Below are 24,932 nucleotides of genomic sequence, written 5' to 3'. Positions count from 1 at the left end.
GACCAGGCAAAATCATGCGGATGCTTAGTAAACACTTACTTAGAGGACAAATGATATGCCCTGACAGTTTGCAAATGCACGGAACATTCTCTCTCCCTTCCTTTGTCTCCTCTGGCATTGCCCACAGGGAGGGGAAATATGTGATGCGCTTGGATGCAGATCTGAAAATGGAAGGCCATTTTGAGGGTTGCCCTGCGGAGTTTTGCAGTAAAACTTCCCAACTTTTTGACTTGTTTAAGTTGAAAATGGGTTTTGTCTCTCCTGTGTGCAGTGTCTCTATGTGAAAGCACTTAGGATTGCTGTGTTTGAAGTATTCTCTGAAAGTTGTAATCAAACTACTCCAGAGCTAGCTTCGACCCTCAATTAGTCTTGACATCTCTTCCCCTGTGCCACTCCATGATAAGCATTCCGTCAAAGAAATCCTTTTACTTGGATCATCCATATGCATGGCCTGTACATTCTGGATGCATCTCCTCCCCTGTGGAGGAAGCAGAGGGCAGACCACTACTGCACAAAAGCATCTTCTTCAGAACCTTGAAATGCAGCAAATAAAATATATTTTTCTCTGGTTTTGGCATTTCCCCCCACTTTTGAGACGGAGTCTTGCTCTGCTGGAGTGCAGTGGTGCAATCCTGGCTCACTGCGACCTCCTCTTCCTGGGTTCAAGTGATTCTCCTATCTCAGTCTCCCCATTAGCTGGGATTACAGGCATGCACCGCCATGCCCAGCTATTTTTTTTTATTTTTTATTTTTAGCAGAGACAAGGTTTCACCATGTTGGCCAGGCTGGTTTCGAACCCCTGGTCTCAAGTGATCCACCCATCTTGGCCTCCCAAAGTGCTAAGATTATAGGCGTAAGCCACCACACCCAGCCATCTCTACTTTTTTTGGTAGCAAAATTTTTAAAGGAATGACAGTGACACTAGATAGTAGTGCATATACACCTGTGCATATGTGCCTGTGTGTTTATGTATGTGTGCATGTGTGCTCCCCAATTGTTTTAGCCTACATATATCTAGATCTTATGCAGAAAGGACAACAGAGTACAATCTTTCACCCCATTCAAGGGAGCAAGTTTAACTCCAAAACTCTAACAACTCTATCAATAATAAGCTACGCACAGCAGCCAGTCAGCCTCCATATGGGAAAAGAGCCAATGGAGTTATTTCAGCCACCTGCATGATCAATATCAGCTGATACAGCTGAATGCATTAGGTCTGCTGGCCACTTTTCTTATTGAAGGCAAAAATGAACAGGCTGATATAACACAGCTTCTTCGTTTCTCATGTGAAAGACACGATCCTTGTGCACAACAATGGGCTCTGAAAGTTACAAGGGTTCCCTTCCTGTATTCAAGCTGCGTTGTCCTCCTAAAGCTCTCTAGTCTTCAGAAATCAGCTCAAGATTGATTTACTCCAGACAGCCCACCCTGATAGATCTCCTCTTAACTATGATTACTGCATTATTTGATGTCCCTTCAGTGCAACTGTGCTGTAAGAACTCAGGAAGATAATCATTTTAGGTAGCTGAGTTTTCTTCCTAGTTGAAGATTTACATGTTCGATTGCCCAGACTTTTAAATTGTTTATGTTGGGAATGATAGTAAGAGGAGTAGAAAATAAGTACATTAATTGCATATGGAAATAATTACTCATTTTTTTTTTGTTTTGCCTTCTTAATCAGAGTTTATGAAACAAACTTGATCTCCTTGATAGCGATGAATGTCTTAGCTTGGGTTCTCCAGAGGGCAGGACTTGAGGCAAAAGCTTGTGTGCTATTATTTTATAAACAAAAAGTTCAAATCCAGAAAAAGAGAATGTGGGAGGCAGGGGAGGTGGGGTAACTAATAGGAGAGTGTGTTACTGCACTGGCTACTGTTTGCTCTCTCAGTCAGGCTGGACCATCTTCCAAGAGGCCATCTGAGCCACTGAACCTCAGGACATTCCCTCTGGGAGACGTTTGGGGGAAGAATGTCTCACCCAGCTCCCGCCTTTCATCCCAGCACCCCTACCACATACAAACTTCTGGACTGCAAACCTGGAGGCTAAGAAGTGTCTCAGGCTCCAATGCCAACAGAGAAGTCCCAAGGCAGGAGGCTCGTATGCACAGGTGTGAGGAGGGTGTGTTGGGAAGAACATACCAAAGCCAGTTGGAGTGCACAGAGACCTGCTCAGAGCAAACAGCAAAATGCCCTAGGACAGAGGAAGTCCAGAGAGAGTCTGCAGTGGTGCCTGAGGTATCTAATGCCATGAGCATGATCTTGAGAAACACCAGTAGATGCTCTGTGTTTTGCCAGCAGAGTCTATTGAGGTATGAGTCTTGGTCTTGTCTGAGTCATTATATATGAGTCGGTTACTATAAGAACTGAGTTCTTATACCTACTTATTAAACTCTGCCGACCCATCTTTTAATTTCAGGTCTACCCTGATCAGCTGTCATTTCTGTTTGTCAGTGTTGCCACCTCCAGTTGCTTCTTTGTTCCTTCTAACTTGTTTCTCTTTATCTGTGAAGGGTTTGAAAACCAGACAACTAAGACACACAAATTCAATTTGTGTGCAAATCAAGAACACACAGGCTCTGGGTGAGACCTGAAGGGGTCAGCTATGCTGAGACTAAGAATGCAAAATTATGAGGATTGTGACATTTATTCGAAGATCTCTTTCTGTGGAGGTGCAGGGTGGAACATGTGCTTTGGAGTTTTGAGGATTCCATGAAATAGTGAATATCATTCTGGCACACAGTGTCTACTGTAATGGTCCTCTTCGTTTATGTACAGGTTGTTGGTTTATTCCAGTTAAATGAAATTACTGGATACCTGAGTAGAGAGCCACTACTATAGTTAGTTTTCACTCCACTATGTGTATTTGAACTTAATGACATTGTTTTACTACTTGTGATTTACTTGAAGATTCTCCAGCATAAATAGGTGAGAGAGGTGTAGGGGCGTGTGTGTGTGTGTGTGTGTGTGTGTGATTCTTCACCTTAGGGGTAGTTCATTCACTATGAAGTATTGTGATCAAAAATCCACACTTCAGTCTACGGCCATACCACCCTGAATGCGCCCAATCTCAACTGATCTCGGAAGCTAAGCAGGGTCAGACCTGGTTAGTACTTGGATGGAATTCCGCCTGGGACTACCGGGTGCTGCAGACTTTTTTTTAAATATTTTCTTCTTTAAAAAAATAAATAAATCCACACTTCAGGTATGCTTAGTGAGCACCTGACGAACTAATCAGCTCACACACCAGAGGTCTGTTACAAGGCTTCAACTATTTTTTTTTATCTCCAATCGCCTCTAAATAGTTTGTAATTAAAATAAGGGAAATAAATTTTCACTGGCAAAATAAAGGTATTGAAAATATTTTGATTGGCTAAAAATACTGTATGGGTACCTCCCAGCAGCTAACACGTTTCAGAGAGGCATTACCGGGGGCTTTGCTCCTTCCTGTCCTCCACCACTGACAGGATTCTGTTGCTGGATACTGAGTAGAAAGTGAGCTGTGTGCCCTTAGGAGAACACCTACTGCATCATGCATCAAGGCAAGGGGCCTTTCAGGGTGTCCAAAGGGCAGAGCAGGTCTTCATCAAGTCTCAAACTGCTACTTGCAGTAGAATTTGGTCTGATAACATGGGATTCTGGTGTAGGGAAGACCCATGCCTTCCTCCTCTCACACTGGAGTTGGCTGAGGTTATTGACAGCAGATATAGCCAAATGGGTCGGTCTACTGTTGAACGATCCACATCTTTGTAGGTGGTCCTCTCTCTGTATCTTTGAGGGTCACCAGGACTTTGAAGGCACTACGAATACTGGATATTACTGTTTATCTGCTGTGACCGTGCATGAACGGTGGTATGCTCACGGAACTTCCCTGTCTCACCCGGGAGACAGAACTCCAGGCTGCTGAAACACACTTTGAGGGGATGAAACCACAAGTGGTGAAGTCCATGTGCTGCTTCCTTCAGCATCGTGCACACTTCATCCCTGCTAAAGCTGTAGGTCTCCACTGTAGGTTGTCTAGTGCTCTCTATAAACTACACAGTAGTCCTCAATTATTTTTTGATGGGGAGTGGGAAGAGTTGTTAGGTAGTTCATCAGGCTCAGAAAATAGAAAGATGAATGGGACATAGTGCTCATGAAGCTTATAGTCTAATGAGAGAAATCTATGAGCAGATTATTTTAATATAAAATGATAAGCATAAAGGTGAGTTATGCCCATGATATCATAGACCTACTAAGGAGGGCATTTCATTCACCTTAGGACAATGGATCCAAAGCTCTTTGGTCTCAGGGCTCTTTTACATTAAGAAAAAATATGATTGAGGCCAGGTGCAGTGGCTCATGCCTGTAATCCCAGCACTTTGGGAGGCCAAGACCAGTGGATCATTTGAGCCCAGGAGTTCAAGACCAGCTTGGGCAACATGGCAAAACCCCATCTCTACAAAAAATACAAAAATTAGTCAGGCATTGTGGTACACACTTGTGGTCCCAGCTATTCTGGAGGCTGAGGTAAGAAGATCACCAAGCCTGGGGAGGTTGAGGCTATAGTGATCCGTGAGTATGCCACTGCACTCCAGCCTGGGTGACAGAGCAAGACCCTGTGTCAAAAAAAATATATATTGAGAATGACAAAGATCTTTTGTTTAGGGGGTTAGAGCTATTGCTATTTACTGTATGGGAAATTAAAACTGGGAAATGTTTTATGAATTCATTAAATATTAAATGTTAATATATAAATCATATAAAGTTCTATCTAAAAGATTACATATAAAATATGTCTATTTATTAATAATATATAATTAATATTAAATATATCAATTCATTAAAATAATAAACCCATTACATGCTTAATAAATTACATATTTTTAGGAAAAAAACTGAATTTTTAATGCAACAAAAAGATGGAGGGTGAAGAATGGCACAGTGTGATATCTTTGCCGATCTCTTGGATGTCTGGCTTTATGAGAGGCAGCTGGACTCTCATATCTGCTGCTGCAGGCAGTCTGTTGCCATATGTTGTTTTGGTTGAAGTCTCTGAAGAAAGTCTGTCTCACACAGATGTGTAGTTGGACAAGAGGACCTTACAGACCCTCTGAAAGGGTCTTGGGGATCCCCTGACCAACAGTCTTTGGACTACATTTTGAGAACTACTGACCTTAGCTTCCTAGAGGTGAGTTTTGAAGAATGAATGAGTTGGCTAGGTATAAAAAAGAATGAAATGTGTAATCCCAGCTACTCAGGAGGCTGAGGCAGGAGAATTGCCTGAACCCAGGAGGCGGAGGTCACGGTGAGCCGAGATTGCGCCATTGCACTCCAGCCTGGGTAACAAGAGGGAAACTCCATCACACACACACACACACACACACACACACACACACACACACACACACAAAAGAACTTATTCATGTCACCAACACCACCTGTTCCCCAAAAACAGACTGAAATAAAACATTAAAAAGTTGGCCAGGTGCAGTGGCTCATGCCTATAATCCCAACACTTTGGGAGGTCAAAGCAGGCAGATGACCTGAGGTCAGGAGTTTGAGATCAGCCTGGCCAACATGGTGAAACCTCATCTCTACAAAAAATACAAAATTAGCCAGGTGTGGTGACACAAGCCTGTATGTAGTCCCAGATACTCAGGAGGCTGAGGCAGGAGAATCACTTGAACCTAGGAGGCAGAGGTTGCAGTGAGTTGAGATCGTGCCATTGCACTTTAGCCTGGGAGACAAGAGTGAAAACAAAACAAAAAAATAAAATCATTAAAATGTAGAACAAAATTGGCTAGGTGAAAAACATAAATACATTCCAAGTCAGTGCTTCTCAAAACCATTATTGTAGATAGACATTATTGTGCATTCAAACCACCTGGGGTCTGGAATGGGGCGTGAGATCCTGCATTTCTAACAAGCTCCCAGGTGACACTGATGCTGCTGGTCCTGGAACTACACTTCGAGGAGTGAGGATCTGAGCCAAAGAAACATGAGCAAAGGCACAGTGTCATGAAATAGCCTGAAGTGGGAGGGGAATGGCATTAGTAGGTACAAAACAGAAGTACCAGGAGTTAGGGCAACTGTGGCCATGGCATTGAGATAAAAGTTGCAATTTTTCCCAAGAGGAAGTTATTTAAAGGTTTTATGCAGGAGACAGATTTGACTCATAATTAAGCAACACAATTTCTTATTCTGAGTAACTCAGAAATGAAATAAAATATAAAACACACAAGCAAAGTAAGCAGGCAATTGGGTGAAGTGGAGGAAGAAAGACATTATTCCCTTTGAATATTATGACAGTGTAACTCGGTAGGAGGAGCATGCACTTTGGACCAACACAGAGTTGGGTTTAGATTCCAATTCTACCATTTACAAAATATTACTGACTCAACTTCTCAGAGCCTCAGATTCTACCATGCATAGAGATAAGGAAGAGAACTTTTATATGCACATAAAAGTGTCTGGTGCACAGTAGGTCCTCAATACACTAAAATCAATATGACAAAGAATGTCATAGAAATAGTAAAAAATAACAACTCGAAGCTGTTATTGTTATTCTAAGACTTGATATAGACTTATACTGGGCTTATTAGAATTTTAAATTTTCCAGAGTAAAAAGATTCTGAAGGAGTACCTGAGGGGATCACTTCAAAGTAAATGTTTTGCCTATTTAAATGCAAGGCGATGCCAGCTCACAATAGTCCACAGTAACGGAGGAGATGGGGACACATTCGATGCTGGTGACAATTAGAAGAGAAAGACCTCAGTCAGGTGCAGTGGCTCACACCTATAGTCCCAACACTTTGGGCAGGTGAGGTGGCTGGATCCCTTGAGACCAGCCTGGGCAGCATGGCGAAACGCTGTCTCTATTAAAAATACAAAAATTAGCTGGGTGTCGTGGTACATGCCTGTAGTCCTGGATACTTGGGGGCCGAAACAGGAGGATTGCTTGAGCCTGGGAGGTCAAAGCTGCAGTAAGCCCTGTTCATGCCACTGCACTCAAGCCTAGGCAACAAAGTGAAACCCTGTCTCAGAAAAAAAAGAGAGAGAGAGAGACTTAAACCTGAGACCCCTCAAGTTAATTATCCCTTCCTCTAATACAACTTGTACCTGAACTTTCAATACGAAGTTTGAATGTTTAAATCTTGGTCCCCCATACCCTGGTAGTTGGTGTAGTTAATAATCAGCAAAGACGCAAAGGGCACAAAGAAAAATAAGTGCATTAATCATATGGAGCCACCACAGCTATAGAATCTCCACCTGCCTGAGCTCCGGCATTAGAATGAGTTTCCGAATTTCCATTCCTCTTCTTCTCTGGAAACACTTGACCTTCAGGATCCAAAAGGTCCCTCAGGATCCAGAAATGCCCTCACCACCACCTGGGATTCTGAGACTCTTAACATCATATTTTTGCCCTAAAATGTTTTACAGTCATATATGACATGTAACTCTTAGTAGTTTAGAGCAAATATTGGCCCTCTGATTGTAAGAGAAAGCTTCCATTATCACAAAAATCCATGTTCTTAGTGGGGCAGAACTAGTTGGTCAAAATTTGAAAGTCACTGAGATGACAGACAGACAGACAGACAGACAGACAGACAGACAGACAGACAGATAGATAGATAAGCTTTCTAATTCTGCCCAACTAAGAACCATAAATGCATATATAGTTTCTCCAAATCTCTTGATAGTTAGGACATCTGAGTAATTGCTCATTCACAATGTATATTATTTTTGCATTAGGAAGAAAATGCAGTAAAGATATTTTTTTAAAGATGGACGAAAAGAAGGACCTGGGAACTCTCAATTTTATGTCCCTGGTCAGTTCCTGAAGGCAAGCAAAGTGACATTGCTGTTCCTGCCACAGCGTTCTGACTGTTTTGACATTGTCAAAGCATGCTCAAATCACATTGTCTCAGCACTAGTGTTCTTTTATTCTGTGTGACAGATTTGTTATTGTTTTATACGAAAACAGGCAGTGTGAAGAGAAATAAGTGACTTGGACAGGGAGCCTGTCCAAAGTCAATTTCTAGCAAGAATTTTCCTCAGCTGGTAGGTTGACAATGATTTCTTTGGTGTCTCTTTCATTGGGAATTCATCCCTTTTAATCTTTGTAATTTTCGTATTTTAGACTAAGAATTCGACTCTTAGACTACCTGTTGCAGTGAGATGTCTTTCCCCAAGAAGTGAGCTAGCTTATGTTTTACCTTTTTTTTTTTTTTTTAATTTTTGAACCCACGAAAGCATTTCTTTAAGAAGAGCACAAAGGGGAGAATGTGAACTTCTAATTTCCAAAGTGGAATTACATCAAATATCTAGACATTGGCTCTCCATCAGGAACCCCTGCCTCTGGCCACCTGCCTTTCAGGTAGGTGGCTGTCACTGGCACTCTGCAACTTGTCTGGTCAACATGATACTTCCCACTGTCAGCCTAGGATACCTAGGGAGGGAAGGCTGGATGTCTGAGCATCTACTCACAGTCCCTCTCCCTGTCTGTGATAAAAGCTCAGCGATTCCTGTTGATAATACCAAGAAAATTATAGAGTGTCTAGAAATAAACCAAAAAAGAAATATGTAAGACCTACACATAGAGAATTTTTAACATTTACTGAGATATGTAAAAGAAGTCTTAACTGAGAATAAATTCTGTTCCTGAAGAATGAGCGCTGTCAGGAGAAGGCCCTCCCCCTGCCAGTGACAAAGAACCGTCACTTCACGCAGACTCCTTCAGGAACCTCATTCTATCATTCCCTCCGAAACTGTGAATCCCTGTGGTTCTTAATATCATCATCTACCACAGTGTCACTTTCATATACAAATTTGGGAGTCCCTGGCTATTTCATAAGTGTGTGCCTTTTCTTTCCAATTAAATTAGAAGATACATAAAGGCAAGGACTATCTCTTTTTTTCCCCTTTGTATCTTTCATACCCCTCATTATAGAAATGCCTCTGCTTATAAATTTTCCATTTAAGGAAGTTCACAGGTATGAAGAAAGCAGCGTGGAGAAAGGCTTCAACCTTTTTACGTATCATCAGCAGATGGTATTGCCGCCACAAGCATTTGGTCACACTTTGTTTGTTAGTCAGGGGTGTGTTCGCTGGGTTTGTGCTCAGTTCTGAGATGTTTTATGAACAGCAGTAATATCATCAGTCAGAAAAGTATAAAAGTAGTGAGTGTGTTTAAGGTGCTGCTAAAAAGAAGCACACAATTAGGATAAAAACAAAAGTAAAAACAGTTTTTCGACAAACTGAAAGTCACGAGAGAACGCCAAGCTTTGCAGGGGGCTCATGGCACAGCAGGAAGAATGCTTAAGGCTAAGGAGTGAATAGGGATCAGCGAGGAAGGAACAGGGATTGGCAAAATGAAAAAGGAAACTTTCTGAGGCTGCAGCTAAAGGTTAGCAACAATTAACTTTCACATGTATTAACTAACTTAGTCACCCAATAATTTCATAAGGTAGATATCATCATTACCTTCTGGGCCTAAACTTTGTTAATGCTGAAGGCCAGGAGTTTATGAGGGAACTTAAGCCTAAGCACAGAGAAATGGCTGTTGCTGACATGTCCACTGTAAGCCAAGGGTGGCTGCATGAGTTCCAAGTTGCTGGGTTCGGAGACCACCCAAATCAGTAACATCAGCTGGTCGGGAGGTGGCAAAAGAAGGTACTGTAGACATCAGAAGTCCACACTGGGGGAAAATGTTTAATAGAATGTAGGGAAGAGACAAGTACTCCTGGTTTTAAGCTTTGATGGGACCACTTATGTTTTTTGTTTTGTTTTTAATTACACTTTAAGTTCTGGGACACATGCACAGAATGTACAGGTTTGTTGCATAGGTATACACATGCCATGGTGGTTTGCTGTACCCATCAACCTGTCACCTGCATTACGTATTTCTCCTAATGCTATGCCCACCTAGCCCTCCACCTGATAGGCCTGGTGTGTGATGTTCCCCTCCCTGTGTCCATGCGTTCTAATTGTTCAACTCCCACTTACGAGTGAGAACATGGTTTTCTGTTCCCGTGTTAGTTTGCTGAGAATGATGGTTTCCAGCTTCATCCATGTCCCTGCAAAGGACATGAACTCATCCTTTTTATGGTTGCATAGTATTCCATGGTATGTATGTGCCACATTTTCTTTATCCAGTCTATCATTGATGGGCATTTGGGCTGGTTGCATGTCTTTACTATTGTGAACAGTGCTGCAGTAAACATATGTGTGCATGTATCTTTATAGTAGAATGATTTATAATCCTTTGGGTATATACCCAGTAACAGGATTGCTGGGTCAAATGGTATTTCTGGTTCTAGATCCTTGAGGAATCACCATACTGACTTCCACAATGATTGAACTAATTTGCACTCCCACCAACAGTGTAAAAGCATTCCTATTTCTCCACATCCTCTCCAGCATCTATTGTCTCCTGACTTTTTCTAGATCATCATTCTAACTGGTGTGAGATGGTATCTCATTGTGATTTTGATTTGCATCTCTCTAATGACCAGGATGATGAGCTCTTTCATATGTTTGTTGGCCACATAAAATGTCTTCTTTTGAGAAGTGTCTGTTTATGTCCTTAGCCCACTTTTTGATGGGGTTGTTTTTTTCTTGTCAATTTGTTTAAGTTCTTTGTAGATTCTGGATATTAGCCCTTTGTCAGATGGTTAGATTGCAAAAATTTTCTCCCATTCTGTAGGCTGCCTCTTCATTCTGATGATAGTTTCTTTTGCTGTGCAGAAGTTCTTTAGTTTAATTAGATCCCATTTGTAAATTCTGGCTTTTGTTGCCATTGCTTTTGGTGTTTTAGTCATGAAGTCTTTGCCCATGCCTATGTCCTGATTGGTATTGACCATGTTTTCTTCCAGGGTTTTATGGTCTTAGGTCTTACATTTAAGTCTTTAATCCATCTTGAGTTAACTTTTGTGTAAGGTGTAAGGAAGGGTTCACTTTCAGTTTTCTGCATATGACTAGTCAGTTTTCCCAACATCATTTATTAAATAGGGAATCATTTCCCTATTGCTTGTTTTTGTCAAGTTTGTCAGTGATCAGATGGTTGCTGATTTGTGGCATTATTTCTGAGGCTTCTGTTCTGTTCTGTTGGCCTATATACCTGTTTTTGGTACCCATATCATGCTGTTTTGATTACTGTAGCCTTGTAGTATAGTTTGAAGTCAGGTAGCATAATGCCTCCAGCTTTGTTCTTTTTGCTAGGATTGTCTTGGCAATGCACACTCTTTTGTTTGTTTGTTTCATATAAAATTTAAAGTAGTTTTTTTTCTAATTCTGTGAAGTAAGTCAATGGTAGCTCAATGGGGATAGCATTGAACCTATAAATTACTTTGGGCAATATGGCCATTTTCATGATATTCAGTCTTACTATCCATGGGCATGGAATGTTTTTCCATTTGTTTGTGTCCTCTCTTATTTCCTTGAGCAGTGGTTTGTAGTTCTCCTTGAAGAGGTCCTTTACATCCCTTGTAAATTGTATTCCTAGTTATTTTATTCTTATTCTCTTTGTAGCAATTGTGAATGGGAGTTCACTCATGATTTGGCTATTATTGGTGTATAGGAATGCTGTGATTTTTGCACATTGATTTTGTATCCTGAGACTTTGCTGAAGTTGCTTATCAGCTTACAGAGATTTTTGGCTGAGGTGATGGGTTTTTCTAAATATACAATCATGTCCTCTGCAAACAGAGACAATTTGACTTCCTCTCTTCCTATCTGAGTACCTTCATTTCTTTCTCTTGCTTCATTGCCCTGGCCAGAACTTCCAATACTATGTTGAATAGGAGTGGTGAGAGGGGGCATCCTTGCCTTGTGCCAGTTTTCAAAGGGAATACTTCAGCTTTTGCTCATTCAGTATGATACTTTGTGTGGGTGTGTCATAAATAGCTCTTATTTGGCCTGGCGCTGTGGCTCATGCCTGTAATCCCAGCACTTTGAGAGGCTGAGGTGGGTGGATCACTAGGTCAGGAGATGCAGACCATCCTGACCAACAGGGTGAAACCCGGTCTCTACTAAAATTAAAAAAAATAATAATAATTAGCTGGGCGTGGTGCTGCATGCCTGTAGTCCCAGCTACTCAGGAGGTGGAGGCAGGGGAATTCTTGAACCCGGGAGGCAGAGATTGCAGTGAGCTGAGATCACGCCACTGTACTCCAGCCTGGCAACAGAGCAAGACTCTGTCTCAAATAAATAAATAAATAATAGCTCTTATTATTTTTAGATATGTTCCATCAATACCTAGTCTACTGAGAGTTTTTAGCATGAAGTGGTGTTGAATATTACTGAAGGCCTTTTCTGCATCTTTATTGAGATAATCATGTGGTTTTTGTCATTGGTTCTGTTTATGTGATTGATTATGTTTATTGATTTGCATATGTTGAACCAGCCTTGCATCCCAAGGATGAAGCTGACTTGATTCTAGTGGGTAAGCCTTTTAATGTGCTGCTGCATTGTGTTTGCCAGTATTTTATTGGGGATTTTCACTTTGATGTTCACCAGGGATACTGGACTGAAATTTCCTTTTTTGTTATGTCTGCCAGGTTTGGTATCTAGATGATGCTGGCCTCATAAAATGAGTTAGGGAGGAGTCCCTCTCTTTCTATTGTTTGGAATAGTTGCAGAAGGAATGGTACCAGCTCCTTTTTGTACCCCTGGTAGAATTCGGCTGTGAATCTGCCTGATCCTGGGGTTTTTTTTGGTTGTTAGGCTATTAATTACTGCCTCAATTTCAGAACTTGTTGGTCTATTCATGGATTCAAATTCTTCCTGCTTTAGTCTTGGGAGGATGTATATGTCCAGGAATTTATTCATTTCTTCTAGACTTTCTAGTTTATTTGCATAGTGTTCTCTGATGGTAATTTGTATTTCTGTGAGAGCAGTGATGATATACCCTTTATCATTTTTTATTGTGCCTATTTGATTCTTCTCTCTTTTATTCTTTATTAGTCTGGCTAGCAGTCTATCTATTTTGTTAATCTTTTCAAAAAACTAGCTCCTGGATTCACTGATTTTTTTGAAGGGCTTTTCACGTCTCTATTTCCTTCAGTTCTGCTCTGATCTTAGTTATTACTTGTCTTCTGCTAGATTTTAAATTTGTTTGCTCTTGCTTCTCTATTTCTTTTAATTGTGATGTTAGGATGTCAATTTTAGGTCTTTCCCACTTTCTCCTGTGTGCATTTAGTGCTATAAATTTCCCTGTAAACACTGCTTTACCTGTGTCTCAGAGATTCTGACACATTGTGTCTTTGTTTTCATTGGTTTCAAATAACTTATTTATTTTTGCCTTAATTTCATTATTATACCCAGTAGTCATTCAGGAGCAAGTTGTTCAGTTTCCATGTAGTTGTGCAGTTTTGAGTGAGTTTCTTAATCCTGAGTTCTAATTTGATTGCATTGTGGTCTGAGAGACTGTTACAATTTGTGTTTTTTACATTTGCTGAGGAGTGTTTTACTTTCAATTGTGTGGTCAATTTTAGAATAAGTGTGATGTGGTGCTGAGAAGAATGTATATTCTGTTGATTTTCACACAAAATAATATTAACCTGAGATGTAAATGGACTAAATGCCACAGTTAAATGACACAGACTGGCAAACTGGATAGTCAAAATCCATCAGTGTGCTGTATTCAGAAGACCCATCTCACGTGCAAAGACATTCATAGGCTCAAAATAAAGGGATGGAGGAATATTTACCAAGCAAATGGAAAGCAAATAAAAGCAGAGGTTGCAATCCCTTTCTCTGATAAAACAGACTTTAAATCAACAAAGATCAAAAAAGACAAAGAAGGGCATTATATAACGGTAAAGAGATCAATCCAACAAGAAAAGCTAAATATATATGCACCCAATACAGGAGCACCCAGATTCATAAAGCAAGTTCTTTGAGACCTACAAAGAGACTTAGACCCTTACACAATAATAGTGAGAGACTTTTACACCCTACTGTCAATATTAGTCAGATCAATGACACAGAAAATTAACAAGGATATTTAGGACTTGAACTCAGCTCTGGACCAAGCGGACCTAAAAGACAGCTGCAGAACTCTCCTTTCCAAACAGACTATACTTATGTTTTTATTTATAGAAATGCATCTGGAAATGATAGCTTAAACTCCACTTAGTCACTTTTGATTCATTAAAAAAACAATACCTGTACAGCCTTTTAGAACCTAGAGTCTTTATAAAGAATATCTCCTATAGAGTGCTGTATGTGTAGTTAATAACACAAATATTTACTGCACATCTCCTCTGTATTTTTACATATATTAACCAATATATGCACCCAATAATTTTATAAGGTAGGTATCATCATTACCCTGCTCTAGATGTGGAAACAGAATCTCAGAGAGAGAATGAAAAAACTGAAATCTTTTGATTTTAGGACCATATTTTACCTCCCTCTTTGTGTCAACTGACTGAATGAATAAATAACCTAATGTTAGCGCAGACTGCAGTTCTGTCTATGCTTCACACAGTTAAAAAAGGCCTGGGTGTGGCGTCCCAGTCTGTTATTCTATATGTTATCACCAAGCCTCACCCACTGTTGTGTCTCTGTCTTCTGACCTTGAGAATACCTCCAGGGACACAGAAAGGGCATGTGGCATCAAGCAGCACTTTTCAGAGTGGTTTCAATGAGTATGTAATAAAGCTAAAAAGTGTAATCCGGAAAGGGTGACTTTCAATATATGCCCTTGGTGCCATTCGCAAAGCATCTCACATGCGGCCTCTTGGTGGAGGACCCTCCCTTGTCTCTGGATGTGCTGTGTACAGATAAAGAATAAAGAAAATGGCTGAGAGTTCTACCCAGGTTTGTTCAGCAAGGGTTTAATTTCTTTAGTGCTCCTGTAGAAATTGTGTCAATAACAAAACCTTGCATCTCTCAATCTAATCATCCCTTGACACATTCAATAGGATATAACATGGTGAGATGGGCACTGAGGAATTAGAGTAAATTATATCAAAGTCAAAGCTCCTGGTAGCTCTGACATGACAGCCTGCACATGACTAATCTAAATATTTATTCTGGGTAATGGAACAGCTATCAACAAATTCATTACTTACAACAATATTTCCACTTCAACTGTCAACTGACAAGGCGTCTCCATAATACAGTGCTGTCAGCAGTTTGCAGCAGTAAGAGAGAAAATGTACTTACATTTCACAAATATGAATGAATCATACTCTCAATTTTTAAAAGGGATTCAGCCTTATTTAACATTTTCACAAAATTGCTGTCACAAGGACATCAACCTCACAAATCATCTCACGGAATGAACAAGTTGGACAGCAAAAATAATGGATATGTTTCTAGTTAATCAGTCCATGTCTTGCCTTAATATATGCATTTATGGCTTCAGATGCCTCTTGTTTAAACAAATTTTTCTCCTATGCCACTCTCTTTCTGGCCCAGCATTAACCAGATTCTTTAGAAAAAGAGTCTTCCACGTTGTAAAACAGCACTAAGGTGACATTCATGACTTATGGAGTCATATGTCCTAGCTCAGAGAACTGGAAACAGTAAACATGAGAAATCTGCAACACACCCTATCTGTTAACTCACCTATCTAGGCACCAGATTTTGTGACCATTCTACCTTCTTCTTCCACTGAGAGGTGGGAGGATTCTGGACAGTGACGTGAGGACATTTCCACTGTGTCAGGTTTTTCTCTTCAACAAAAAAGGAGAGAAATTAAGAGACAGTGTCTTTGGCCATGGGTAGAGAAAAGAACAGTGTATCTTATTTATTTATATTTATCTGTGAGACTGGGTCTCCCTGTGTCACTCAGGCTGCAGTGTAGTGAGTCAGTCTTAGCTCACTGCAGCCTCAAACTCCTGAGCTGAAGCAATCCTCCTGTCTCACCCTCCCAAGTAGCTGTAACTACAAGCCTGTGCCATCATGTTCAGCTAATTTTCTTATTTTTGATAGAGACGGGATCTCACTATGTTCCCCAGACTGGGATCAAAGTTCTGGGGCAAAGCAATTCTCCCACCTGAGCTTCCCAAAGTCCTAGGATTACAGGCATGAGCCACCATGCCTACCTATCTGTTTTAAAATGTAATGTTGTAAATAGCCCAAAACATAAAATTGCAATCAAAAAATTGGAAATTCATATGAAAATAGGTATCAAATGCTGAGAGTTTTACGTATTATTTGACTTGGCAATTCTGACTTTAGCTAAAGGAAAGTATCACAGCTATGGTCAAAAATATACATACGAAGTTGATCATCATACCATTATTATAACGATTAAAAAAAAAAAAAAGATGGGGCATGGTGGCTCATGCCTGTAATCCCAGCACTTTGGAAGGCCAAGGTGGGCCGATCACCTGAGGTCAGGAGTTCAAGACCAGCCTGGCCAACATGGTGAAACCCCGTCTCTACTAAAAATACAAAAATTAGCTGGGCATGGTGGTGGGTGCCTGGAATTCCAGCTACTCAGGAGGCAGAGGCAGGAGAATTGCCTGAACCCAGGAGGCAGAGGTTGCAGTGAGCCGGCATCATGACACTGCACTCCAGCCTGGATGACAGAACAAGATTCTGCTGGAAAAAAAAAAAAAATTATCCAGGCATGGGATGGACGCCTGTAATCTCAGGTACTTAGGAGGCTGAGGCAGGAGAATCACTTGAACCTGGGAGGTAGAAGTTGCAGTGAGCCAAGACCAGTCATTACACTCCAGCCTGGGCAACAAGAGCAAAACTCCAATTCAAAAAAGAAAAAAATTGTGAGAGGCTGAGGTGGGTGGATCACCTGAGGTTGGGAGTTCAAGACCAGCCTGACCAACATGGAGAAACGCCATCTCTACTAAAAATACAAAATTAGCTGGGCATGGTGTTACATGTCTGTAATCCCAGCTACTCGGGAGGATGAGGCAGGATAATCACTTGAACGTGGGAGGCAGAGGTTTCAGTAAGCTGTTGCGCCACTGCACTCCAGCCTGGGCAACAAGAGTGAAACTGTCTCGAAACAAACAAAAAGGATGGTAGTTCATCAGTGTTCATCAAAAATAATTATGACACATCTAATACATCCTCACAATGAAATAGTAAGCAGCCATTAAACTGGAAAGATTTTACAGTATTCTGTTAGATGAAAAATACGGATTATAAAATAGGATGCAGAGTTCTGTGTCTGCTTAGATGTAGAAAGTCACTAGGGAATATTGCTCTCACCTCAACAATGAGAAAGAGCTGACTAACATACACGACCATAATTTTTCTTTAACTCATCAAGCGCTAAGGTCACAAGGCAAGTAATGTGAATTCCAAAGAGAGTCATAAACCCATCCAAGGAAGAGACAGTGAGGGAATGTGTTCTCTTTTCAGGTCCACAAGGAGGCGTAGTTTTAAGGGCAAGAACTTCCCAGCTCCATGCCCCGCTCCCATATCTCTCCATCGGGGGGGATTTAACGGTCTCTGTTTTAATTTTCCCACGGGAGGGCGGGAAAGAGTCAAAAGTCAATCACTCCAACAGAAGTTCTAAGGAACTCTTTTCATTGACCAGGGGTCTTGGAGAAGGTGGGGTTCCTCCCAGGTTAAAAGTCCCCTTCTTCCACACCCCTTCAGACGCCATGCTTGTATCCCCTTCCATGAACTCTCTAGTGGAAGCTGTCCTTCTCTCTCCTGGATTTTCCCTCTGGAGTCCCCTTCCACACTGTCTCGTGGAAGCTGTCTTCCTCTCCTAAATGCCATCTCTCTCTCTCAGTTCTCTTCTACTCAGTGTGGAAGCTGCTTTCCTCTCCTGGGTTCCACCTTTCTGGATTCTCTCACTCAGTGTGAGAGGAGCTTTCCTTCTTTGGTTTTCTTCCTCTGGGAACCCTTCTCAGTGAGTGTGAGAGCGGCTTTTCTTTCTCTCACTCGGTGTGAGAGCTAGCTGTTTCCTTCTCTCTTCTCCTTTTCCTCTTTCTCTACCTAAATAAATCAATTTTCTGCAAAAACTTTTGTGTCTGGTATTTACTTTACGAGCACACTGCGCCATGGTCTCCTCTCCCATTCTTGGGGGAGCGATAGACCAAGAACCTGGAGAAATGTCCTCTCAGGGGAGCTAAGGGCTCCCCTGAACCCCAAAACCCAGACACAACAGTAGACATAAATATGAACGGCTTCACTTTTTTCAAAGCAAGAGAGAAAGAGATGGCTACCACACAAGTAAATAAGACATCAGCTAAAAGTTAAACAAATTCTTGAAGGGCAGTATGGGATAGCCTCAAGCCTCAGGCACAAAGGAGTTTGTACTCACTCTCAAGCTTTTTTCTAGGGCCTCCCACTGGGTGCTCACAAGGAAGGTTGGTGACAGGGTAGGAGAGCAGGACCCCCCCCCCTCCGCCACATACTCATGTAGGAGCTGATCAGCTGCTACTGGGAACAGGCACAAAGCCTTGTCTTCTTCCCCAGGACCCTCTCTTACAAAGCAAAGTCTTAACCCACTTACGCCTGAGGATGTAGTTTTTTGAACTTTGGCAATCAGACCTTGGTGATGACTTTGAGCAGTAGGATATTTCTCCCACATGCTTAGTGTTCCAACAGTGGAAACTAGGCATAAAGGGGTTTAAGCTACTGGAGGACTACAGAACATCTTCTGGCTTCTAGGACTGGGCAAAAGTCTATTGCTCTGGGAGAGCAACTGAGGCAAATCTCTTTTGTCTCTGGGGGAGGTGGTGGGAAAACTCTCACTCCCACACATAGGCAAAGAGCCATTGAACATTATGTCTGTAAGAACAGAAAGACCAAGGTAAATGTTATTTATGCTTGGGAATGGGCACGTCTCTTCTTCTTTCACACCTTCAATATGTGTGGGTTGAAGGGTTGGGTTGGGTCAATTAATCCGGAGTTGAGCTGAGTTTAGATTTTACTGTTACTATTATTATCCTTAGTGCACCACAGACTTCAGTGGATGGCTGCTAGGGGCAGAAGCAAAAATCTTCTGCCCCTAGAGGAGGGGCAGAAAACCTGCTGTGCCCAGGACCTTGTACTGCTCAAAAGCAGAGGTCAGCTACTGCAGGAGAGACAGGAATGCTGAGAAAGGCTTGACCCCAAGGTTCAGGCACATGAGGCTTGCCTGAGACTGATACTGGACCAGGACAACAAAGAAACCCTATACTCTTATAAGGAGCCACGCACAGAGAAACAAGCAATAGAACTCCACACTTTGTGTAGGAGCAGTAGCATAGAGAAAGATCTACTGTGTGACACAGGTGTGCAGGGACAGCTAAAAGCTGAGGGGACAGAATGAATACTTAGAAAACTCCTCTCACACATCAGGCACTAAGCACATCCACTGAAGTCTGTGGTGCACTAAGGATAATAATAGCAACAGTAAAATCTAAACTCAGCTCAATTCCGGATTAATTGACCCAACCCCAACCCTTCCACCCACACATATTGAAGGTATGAAAGAGATGTGCCCATTCCCAAGCATAAATAACATTTACCTTGGTCTTTCTGTTCTTACAGATGTAATGTTCAGCATTTAATTAAAACCGAGTCACAAAAAAGTGAAAACAAAACTCATTGTCAAGAGATAAATTAACAGACCCATTCTCAGAAGGAGCTTAGATATTACAACTATCATGTAGGGACTCTAACTACAAGGAACACATTAAAGGGAAAAGGTGAACATGCATGAACAGATGGGAGATTTTATCAAAGTGGCTAATGCAAATCTGGTAAATAAAAACAATATCAGAAATGAAGAACTCCTTTGATGGATTCACTGGCAGTCTAGACATAGCTGAGGAAAGAATTAGTAAGCTTGAAGATATGCCAATAGAAATTATCCAAACCAAAACATAAAGATAAAAAGGAGTGAAGCACATCCAATATCTGTGGGTCAATATCAAATGCTATAAAATAAAATTTGTAATTAGAGTCCCAGAAGAAGCCAGGCATGGTGGCTCATGCCTGTAATCTCAGCACTTTGAGAGGCCAAGGCAGGAGGATCACTGAGGCCAGGAGTTCAAGACCAGCCTGGGCAACACAGCAAGACTCCATTTATAAATGGTTTTTTTTTTTTTTTTTTTTTATTAGCCAGGCATGGTGGTTTGTCCCTTTAGTCCTACTCAGGAGGCTGAAGCAGGAGGATCATTTGAGACCAGGAGTTTGAGGCCACATTAAGCTATGATCTTGCCACTGCACTGAAGCCTGAGTGATAAGACCCAGTCTCAAATAAATGAATAAATAAATAATAAAATTAAGAAAAATTTTTTAAAGAATTCCAAAGGAAAAAGAGAAACAGGTTAAAAGAAAATTAAAGATAATGGCTAAGAATTTTCCAAACTTAATGAAAGACAATAAGTTACAGATCTAAGAAGCCCAGAGTTCCAAGATTACCTCTTTCCTTCGAAAAATGAATCTAGATACATCACAATCAAACTACTGAAAACTGAAGATAAAGAAAACATATTGAAGTTAGTGAGAAAAAAGGAAACATTACGTGCAGAGGGACAATAATACAAATCACACAGTGATACAAATAAAAAACTATGTAAGGCATAAGACAAGGTACTGACATCTTTAAAATACCAAAAGGAAAAACCCTGACAACCCAGAATCTTATGTCTGGTAAAAATGAAGTAAAATAAAGACCTTCAGACAAACAAAAGCTGAGAATTTATTGCCCATAAACCTGTATTACAAGAAATGTAAAGGAAGTTCTTCAGGCAGAAGGAAGATATCAAATGGAAATTAGGATACACACATACAAAAATAAAGAAACTGGAAATGAAATAATAAAGGTAAATATTAAATGCATCTTTCTTATTATAATCACTTTTAAATAGTATATAGGATATGAATACATTTTTTAAAAAGCTAGCATGATACATAAAAAACTTTAGAAAAGCATACAGCAAAATTTTAACTGATCTTTTTTCTATGTGGAAGGATTTCATATTATTTCCTTTGAATCTTGATGCTGATTTGCATTTAAAAATTTTTCTACAATGAACCTATATTACATTTTACGCTAAAAAGTGGAATTTTTTTTTCTTTTTTTTGAGATGGAGGCTTGCTCTGTCGCCAGGCTGGAGTGCAGTGGAGCAATCTTGGTTCACTGCAACCTCCACCTCCTGGGTTCAAGCAATTCTTCCGCCTCAGCCTCCCGAGTAGCTGGAACCACAGGCACGTGCCACCACGCCCAGCTAATTTTTGTATTTTTAGTAGAGATGGGGTTTCACCATCTTGGCCAGGATGGTCTCGATCTCTTGACCTCATGATCCGCCCACCTCGGCCTCCCAAAGTGCTGGGATTACAGGTGTGAGCCACCATGCCTGGCCTGGAATTTTATTCTTATATTCTGTTTAGATTATACAGATTTCAAGAGCTGTGGGGTTAAAGAAATTTTATAAGCTAATTGTTAGAGGAAATAATAACTAGAAAATGAATTTTCTGTTATGAAAAGTTTACTCAGCGTTTTTTGTCTTACTGTATGGGAAAGAAGAGACACCGAAAAGACAAGAAGAGCTGTTTTCTCTGATGCATAAACCAATAAAAATAGATTGAACTCTTTAGAAAATAAAGATTGAATAAAACCTTTTATAAATATATTACTGGGCGATGCCCTGGAGCTATAGTCATAAGTTTTCCTTGAAAGTCTCTTTATTTTAAGAAAATATCCAGGATAGATTAAAAGATTACTCTCTGTATGGTCTAGAAAGAGAACCAGGAATTGATATCTAAATACTAGTGAGAACGGTATCTAACTGCATCAAAATGCCTTCTGTAAAATTTAACCGTGCTTTAACTTCTGTATAAATATTTAAATGTTGCATAGAAACTAGCTAAGTTTTCTCCTTAGCTTTGGTAGTAAAGTAGTATTTCACTAAAGAAAGACTAATTTAGTGCAAACATACACTGTTCTTCTTTTGACTTGGTTAATCAAGGCTATGGGGAGCCAAAATTTAGAATTCAAGTCTAGAATCCAGGTACCACCATCTACATGACAGAGTTATTGATGGATAAGAGACGATGTGTGTAAAGACATAATGTAAGTACATAGTAAGCAGTTAGTAAATAGCAACTATAGCAATCTAGGGGAAAATAAATAATTTTTTAAAATAATAGCTATTATTGGCTACTGAAGTGAATCAAAGATGCATGAGGATGCCTTTATTGCCATCAACAATTAAGTTAATACTTTACAATCAGCAGTCCCAGCATCCACTGACACCTGCTGATTAATATGTTTACCATGCTAGTGAGTGAAGTACTCAGGTTCCAGAAACTCAAGCAACTGTCTCCTCATCTTGCCAGGGGAATTTCTTGCACATAGAAATGGGATAGTCAAAGTGGGGAAAGAAAAATGACTGCTAATACAGTTGGTGTATTTTTACACACACACACACACAAATTCTCCCAAAGTTCTAGTAGGAAAAGTACCTCTTAAAGAGGCAAAAAAAAAAAAAAAGACATTTTTGACTTGGAAAATTTTGAAAAGTCATAAAAAGCTACTGAATAATGTACCACACCGATTTCTCCCGCACCCAAAATTTTAACCACTCCATTAGGGAAATTTTGGTGTTGATGCTGTAACCTCAATATTGAATCATCTGTGTCTTGTATCCCAGAATATAATTCAGCTGTTCGGCTACAACAATCATGTCTCTTTAGAAAGGCCAAAGGTTTAATTAAAGCAGATAAAGGATATTTTACCCTTTCCATTTACTTTAACAAAAGGTATCTAATGAAATACAGTTCACACCTCTTTAATTGATTTTACCAAGTTCTTGAAACTGGAAGCTACATAATCTTAATTTTTGCCAATGACAGCTGGATGCAGGGAAGATTATTCAAAGAAAAAAATATTTCATTCTCAATTTTTTTTTTATAACAGTAGCTGTTATTTTCAGGAACCTTCTCAAAATTTTTGCAGAGCCAGGATAAGATGTCGTGGTTTGAGGTGAGGGCAGAGTAACAGAGACTCCAGGGCTCGAGCTGTTAACCAAAGATACACTGCCACTCAAAAATGGGAGATAAGATTCAAGGAGAGGAAATATTTACATTCACAGGAATGTTTGAAAAGAATAAATCAAAGCAGGATGATGAAGTGAGGAGAGACTATAAGAGGACAAAATTCCTCCCTTCCCCACCAAAAACACCACCAAAAAAGAGTCTTGCTGAGTGATGGGCTAAATAGCTTTTGTTCTCTTACAAAACTGTGAGAGAAGAAGAACATCGTGGCATTAAGAACACAGTGTGCCAGGCGAGGCAAAATGTCTCCATGCAGAGAAGGGCACTAATAAAGGAACAAAGCTGTCTGGCAGGTGAGAAGACAAAGACTACAGGGAGAGAAAGAGGCAAATAGACAAGAGGGAGTGAACCAAAAACAGATCAATGGCACAGAGATTGAGTAACAGGAGAGACTGAATGGGGAGAAGCAAAGGTGTCTGTAAAGAGAGGGGCCCAGTCTGGCAGTGAGCAGGTGTGTGCTGGAGTTTCCTCCTTCCACATTCCAGACCCAAATTGGGGAGCTCTAGAAAGATAGGGCAAGCACCCTCCAGAACCTTATTCTCTTTTTCACTGTTCAATCTCCAGCATCTTAAACAGTGCCTGACATATAGTGGGTACTCAAAACATAGTTTTCCAATGAATAAGTGATAGAGGGAGAAAAGAGAAAGAAGCCAAATTAACATGCCTCATGGCATCTGGTATTAAACTGTGAGCTGGCAGAAAGAATACCAAAGAGCTGGTCTCTGCTTACCACAGGGCCAACTTTGGTTTCCCTGCTGCAGGATCAGTAAAGGACCCGAGTAAAACAGGCAGTCACCAAACCCAGGGTAACTGAGTAGTAAGGAGTGGCAGAGCGTGGTTGTACTTAAAAGCCCCTGTGTCTCCATGTCTCTCCCCAAATTCCAAACACATGTTTATATGCTTGAATATCTCATCATCCAGGGTCTCTCCTTTGAGATGGTTTCTACAGAGTTTTTCACAAAATACAAATAACCAACTGAGGTAAGAGACCCAAGCATCTAAGATCACCTCCCCCGTGACTTCCACATTGCATTTCAATAGAAGTAAAGGCTGGCTGACTGGTGCCTCCTTAATCACCTTCCTATAGATAGCAGGCATGGTATGGGGAAATCTTTCCGGAAGACATTGTTTTTACTTAAACAAGATCAAACCCCCACCTCACGCCTACTCCATGGACCAAGATCCTTTCAAGTGTAATTTTTAAGGCTGTAAACCCAAGACCCTTTCACATGTAATATCTAGAGTTGTAAGCCTACATAAAGGCAGAGCTTCTCTTTGTTAGAGGAGCCTGGCTGTTAGATAACTATGTCACCTTGCTCCCTGCCAAATAAATCACCTCTTCCTTCCTAGTTCGGTGTCCAAGAGGTCTGTTTCTCATGGCCGTTCCTGCTTCACAATCAAGGCTTTGAATGTGCTCAATATCACTAACATCTAGGCAGGAATTGTTCTATTATCTAAGCAACAAGTAGAGATGCCTTCGCAGCAAATGAACTCAGAACAGAAAGAGACTCCCCAAAGCCCTACATAGAACCATCATCAAAGAGCAATGGATTCAGTTAAGAGAGATGGAGTCAGGTTGTTGCGAATCCCCAGATGATTCATCCTACTCCACACATAATCCCTAAAGTGGGAGATGAAGGTGGGGTGCAGAAGCAAAGATGAGTCAAATATTGTCTTGTCTAACCGCCCTGCCCTGGATATACATATGATGCTCAAAACAGAGAAATACGATTACGGTTTAGACCGATAGGGTTACACAAAGTTAAAAAAAAAAAAAAAAAAAGGAAAGTATTGATTTCCAGTTTCTGGTTCCACATGAAGGGCTCAGAAGTTACCACTCTATCCGAACAAATAAAATGCTGAACAAACTGAAAAAAGTCAACAACTCTTAGTTTAGTAAGAGATGTGAGATTACAGGGGAAAACACTGCTCCCAAAATTGGACGGACAGGCAGACATAGAGAATCACAACATA

At 40.6% G+C, this 24,932-nt stretch overlaps 1 protein-coding gene and 1 pseudogene across 2 annotated transcripts in view; one reads left to right on the top strand and one right to left on the bottom strand.

Moving 5' to 3' along the window:
* The window catches only part of SCD5 (stearoyl-CoA desaturase 5), a 172,833-nt gene that overhangs the window by 16,626 nt on the left and 131,275 nt on the right, over positions 1-24,932 (bottom strand). The window lies entirely within an intron of this gene.
* LOC118152647 (5S ribosomal RNA) lies at positions 3,033-3,151 on the top strand (annotated as a pseudogene).

Source organism: Callithrix jacchus, chromosome 3 (genome assembly GCF_049354715.1).
Source record: "Callithrix jacchus isolate 240 chromosome 3, calJac240_pri, whole genome shotgun sequence".
Classification (NCBI taxonomy): Eukaryota; Metazoa; Chordata; class Mammalia; order Primates; family Cebidae; genus Callithrix; species Callithrix jacchus.
This window is presented reverse-complemented; position numbering and strand designations above follow the sequence as displayed.